Genomic DNA, 5,880 nt, shown 5'->3' on the forward strand with positions numbered 1-5,880 from the left:
AGATGACCATTATATCTACTACTGTGGGCAGGAATCCCTCAGAAGAAATGGAGTGGCCATAATGGTCAAAAAAAGAGTCTGAAATGCAGTACTTGGATGCAATCTCAAAAACGACAGAATGATCTATGTTTGTTTCCAAGGCAAACCATTCAATATCACAGTAATCCAAGTCTATGCCCTAACCAGTAACGCTGAAGAAGCTGAAGTTGAACGGTTCTATGAAGACCTACAAGACCTTTTAGACCTAACACCCAAAAAAGATGTCCTTTTCATTCTAGGGAACTGGAATGCAAAAGTAGGAAGTCAAGAAACACCTGGAGTAAGAGGCAAATTTGGCCTTGGAATACAGAATGAAGCAGAGCAAAGACTAATAGAGTTTTGCCAAGAAAATGCACTGGTCATAGTAAACACCCTCTTCCAACAACACAAGGGAAGACTCTACAAATGGATATCACCAGATGGCCAACACTGAAATCAGATTGATAATATTCTTTGCAGCCAAAGATGAAGAAGCTCTATACAGTCAACAAAAACAAGACCAGGAGCTGACTGTGGCTCAGATCCTGAACTTCTTATTGCCACATTCAGACTGAAATTGAAGAAAGCAGGGAAAACCACTAGACCATTCAGGTATGACCTAAATCAAATTCCTTATGATTATGCAGTGGAAGTGAGAAATAGATACAAGGGCCTAGATCTGATAGATAGAGTGCCTGATGAACTATGGAATGAGGTTTGTGACATTGTACAGGAGACAGGGATCAAGGCCATCCCCATGGAAAAGAAATGCAAAAAAGCAAAATGGCTGTCTGGGGAGGCCTTACAAATAGCTGTGAAAAGAAGAGAAGCGAAAAGCAAAGGAGAAAAGGAAAAATATAAGCATCTGAATGCAGAGTTCCAAAGAATAGCAAGAAGAGATAAGAAAGCCATCTTCAGCGATCAATGCAAAGAAATAGAGGAAAACAACAGAATGGGAAAGACAAGAGATCTCTTCAGGAAAATTAGAGCTACCAAGTAAACATTTCATGCAAAGATGGGCTCAATAAAGGACAGAAATGGTATGGACCTAACAGAAGCAGAATAAGAAGAGGTGGCAAGAATACAAAGAACTGTACAAAAAAGATCTTCACGACCCAGATAATCACGATGGTGTGATCACTCACCTAGAGCCAGACATCCTGGAATGTGAAGTCAAGTGGGCCTTAGAAAGCATCACTACGATGATGGAAGGTGATGGAATTCCAGTTGAGCTCTTTCAAATCCTAAAAGATGATGCTGTGAAAGTGTTGCACTCAATATGCCAGCAAATTTGGAGAACTCAGCAGTGGCCACAGGACTGGAAAAGGTCAGTTTTCATTCCAATCCCAAAGAAAGGCAATGCCAAAGAGTACTCGAACTACTGCACAAATGCACTCATCTCACATGCTAGTAAAGTAATGCTCAAAATTCTCCAAGCCAGGCTTCAGCAATACATGAATCGTGAACTTCCTGATGTTCAAGCTGGTTTTAGAAAAGGCAGAGGAACCAGATATCAAATTGCCAACATCCGCTGGATCATGGAAAAAGCAAGAGAGTTCCGGAAAAACATCTATTTATCCTTTATTGACTATGCCAAAGCCTTTGACTGTGTGGATCCCAATAAACTGTGGACAATTCTGAAAGATTTCTGAATACCAGGCCACCTAACCTGCCTCTTGAGAAGTCTGTATGCAGGTCAGGAAGCAACAGTGAGAACTGGACATGGAACAACAGACTGGTTCCAATTAGGAAAAGGAGTACGTCAAGGCTGTATATTGTCACCCTGCTTATTTAACTTATATGCAGAGTACATCATGAGAACCGCTGAGCTGGAAGAAGCACAAGGTGGAATCAAGATTGCAAGGAGAAATATCAATAACCTCAGATATGCAGATGACACCACCTTTACGGCCGAAAGTGAAGAGGAACTAAAAGGCCTCTTGATGAAAGTGAAAGTGGAGAGTGAAAAAGTTGGCTTAAAGCTCAACATTCAGAAAACGAAGATCATGGCATCCAGTCCCATCACTTCATGGAAAATAGATGGGGAAACAGTGGAAACAGTGTCAGACTTTATTTTTCTGGGCTCCAAAATCACTGCAGATGGTGACTGCAGCCATGAAATTAAAAGACACTTACTCCTTGGAATGAAAGTTATGACCAAGCTGATAGCATATTGAAAAACAGAGACATTACTTTGCCAAGAAAGGTCCGTCTAATCAAGGCTATGGTTTTTCCAGTGGTCATGTATGGATGTGAGAGTTGGACTGTGAAGAAGGCTGAGTACCAAAGAATTGTTGCTTTTGAACTGTGGTGTTGGAGAAGGCTTTTGAGAGTCCCTTGGACTGCAAGGAGATCCAACCAGTCCATTCTGGTTGGTCCATTCTGAAGGAGATCAGCCCTGGGATTTCTTTGGAGGGAATGATGCTGAAGCTGAAAGTCCAGTACTTTGGCCACCTCATGAGAAGAGCTGACTCATTGAAAAGACTCTGATGCTGGGAGGGATTCGGGGTAGAAGAAGAAGGGGACTACAGAGGATGAGATGGCTGATGGCATCACTGACTCGTTGGAGGTGAATCTGAGTGAACTCCGGGAGTTGGTGATGGACAGGGAGGCCTGGCATACTGCAATTCATAGGGTCGCAAATAGTTGGACACAACAGAGAGACTGAACTTAAAACACCATATGACCCAGCAATCTCCCTCGTAGGCATATACCCTGAGGGAACAAAAATGGAAAAAGACATATGTACCCCAGTGTTCATCGCAGCATTATTTACGGTAGTTAAAACATTGAAGCAACCTAGACATCCATCCACAGATGAATGGATAAAGCAGCTGTAGTATATAAACACAATGGAGTATTACTCAGCCATAAAAAGGAACATATTTGATTCAGATCTAATGAGGTTGATGAACCTAGAGCCTATTATACAGACTGAACTAAGTCTATTAACACCTATATATACGGAATCTTGAAAGATGGCACCGAAGACTTTATTTGCAGGACAGCAATGGAGAAACAGACATAGAAAACAGAATTATGGACATGGGAAGAGGGGAGAAGTGGGTGAGATGTATGCAGAGAGTAAGGTGGAAACTTACATTACCATATGTAAAATATATAGCCAAAGGGAATTTGCTGTATGGCTCAGGAAACTCAAACAGGGGCTGTGTATCAACCTAGAGGGGTGGGATGGGAAGGAGATGAGAGGGAAGGTTCAAGGGGAGAGGACATATGTATACGTATGGCTGATTCATTCATGTTGAGGTTTGACAGAAAACAACAAAATTCTGTAAAGCAATTATCCTTCAATTAAAACATGAATAAATTAAAAAAATCTAGGATAGTCATACTATGAAATAACACTCAGAAACAAAAGGAAATGCAATAATAACACATGTAATAACCTGGATGATTTTCGTACCAGTATGCCAAGTTAAGAGTCAAATACAAGAGATTATATACTGTATGATTCCAAATATTTGCAGCTTATAAAATAAAAGTAAACTTATAATGAATGTAGACAAAGCAGGCAAGGGAATTCCAGCTGAGCTTTTTAAAATCCTAAAAGGTGATGCTTTTAAAGTGCTACACTCAATATGTCACCAAATTTGGAAAACTCAGCAGTGGCTGCAGGACTGGAAAAGGTCAGTTCCAATCCCAAAGAATTCCAATCCCAAAGAAGGGCAATGCCAAAGAATGTTCAAACTACCACACAATTGCACTCATTTCACACGCTAACAAAGAAATGCTCAAAATCCTTCATGTTAGGCTTCAGCCGACCATGAATAGAGAACTTCCACCGGTACCAGCAGAATTTAGAAAAGCCAGAGGAACCAGACATTAAATTGCCAATGTTTGTTGGATCATAGAGAAAGCAAGGGAATTAAAAACAAAACAAAACACAACTCAAGATCTACTTTTGCTTCATTGACTATGCTAAAGCCTTTGACTGTGTGGATCATAATGAACTGTGGAAAATTCTTAAAGATATGGGCATGCCAGATCCCATTACCTGTCTCTTGAGAAACCTATATGCAGGTAACCGTTGTCCAACGGGTAGCAGCTGGAGCGGCAGCGGCAGTAGGTCACAGGGCAGAGGCGACGCCACAGGGCAGCGGCGGCCATAGCAGCAGGAGGAGCAGCAGCATCTAGACCGGGATTGGACATGCGCCGTTGCCGGGCCGAGCCGGGTGTCGGGCTCAGAGGCTGGACTCCGCTGCCGCCAGAGTTCAATGCCCAGGCCTCAGCTCGGTAGCGTTTTCGTTGGAATATAGGTTGCATATTTATGGCGCTTCTGAGTGCGAGGGCAGACTTCTGCCAGGCTCAGCACGGTGTTTCCGTTGACAAGTGAGCTTGGAGGGTCTATGTGCCATAATTACTATCACCTTGAAGACTCTGGACACCCAGATTGATCTCAGAAATAGTTGGATTTTTTTTTTTTTTTGCAAGCATATTTATTTTGATGACTCCAGTAAAATTAAGCATCAAGTAAACAAAAGTGGAGAGCGACCTATGCTTTTAACGTGTCTCACTAGTGCCTAAATGTAGTAAAGGCTGCTTAAGTGTTGTATGTAGTTGGATTTTTTTTTTTTTTTGGTAGTCATGGTATCCATCAGCAGACATTGAGGCCCAAGTTGAATTTGGATTCAAGTGGATTCTAAATAGTTCTGCTTATCTGCTTATCTTAAAGAGAGAAGTTTCTGAAAGAATAAGCTAGTTGAATAGAGAAAACTGATTTAGACATTTTAGTGGTCTTTTTAATCTTCTCTGCTATGAAACATTTCAAGATTTATTGATTTTTTTCTTTTTTCTTTTTTTCATTTTCACCATCACACACACACGCACAGTCACACTTTTTATTTGCCATAATGAACCGTCCAGCCCTTGTGGAGATCTCCTATGAGAACGTGAGTTTTCTGATAACCCACAACCCTACCACTGCTACCCTCAACAAGTTCGTTTACAGAGGAACTTCGGAAGTATGAAGTGACAACTTTGGCTCGAGTTTATGATGCTACATATTGAAAAAGAAGGAAATTCACGTTCTAGATTGGCCTTTTGACAGTGGAGCACCACCCCCTAGTCAGGTAGTAGATGATTGGCTAAGTCTGCTGCTGCTGCTAAGTCACTTCAGTCGTGTCCGACTCTGTGCGACTCTATAGACGGCAGCCCACCAGTCTCCCCCATTCCTGGGATTTTCCAGGCAAGAGTACTGGAGCGGAGTGCCATTGTCTTCTCCGTTGGCTAAGCCTACTAAAACCAAATATCCTGAAGAACAAGGTTGCTGTGTTGTAGCGCACTGCGTTGCAGGATTGGGAAGGGGACCTGTACCGGTTGCACTTGCTTTGATTGAATGTGGAATGTTGAATGAAGTACACATGTGGAATGAAGATGCATTTCAATTTATAAGACAAAAAAAGAAGGGGAGCATTCAATTCCAAACAGCTTCTTTACCTGGAGAAATACCAACCTAAGATGTGATTATGCTTCAGAGATACCAACAGGCATTACTGTGTTCAGTAAAAATAAGTATATACAAAGGCTGATTTGATTTAGAGGGATCTCTTGGTACCTGGAAAAATGAATCTGGAATCTACTGTGTTATCAAAGTAGTGATGGATTCAGTACTCCTCAACCACTGTTAATGATTGGAAAAAAGCAAACATAAATCCCTCTATAATGTGAATTAAATGTTTAAGAAAAGAAAAAAAAAAGCAACAGTTAGAACTGGACATGGAAAAACAGACTGGTTCAAAATTGAGAAAGGAGTATGTCAAGTCTGTATACTGTTACCTTGCTTATTTAACTTACACAGAGTACATCACGGGAAATGCCAGGCTGGGTGTATCTCAAGCTGGA

At 41.4% G+C, this 5,880-nt stretch overlaps 1 pseudogene; it reads left to right on the forward strand.

The window, feature by feature from the left end:
* Window positions 1–4,889: 4,889 nt before the first annotated feature.
* On the forward strand, window positions 4,890–5,544 carry LOC104982669 (annotated as a pseudogene).
* The last annotated feature ends 336 nt before the right edge of the window (window positions 5,545–5,880 follow it).

Source organism: Bison bison, unplaced genomic scaffold (genome assembly GCF_000754665.1).
Source record: "Bison bison bison isolate TAMUID 2011002044 unplaced genomic scaffold, Bison_UMD1.0 scf7180017864537, whole genome shotgun sequence".
NCBI classification, from domain to species: Eukaryota; Metazoa; Chordata; class Mammalia; order Artiodactyla; family Bovidae; genus Bison; species Bison bison.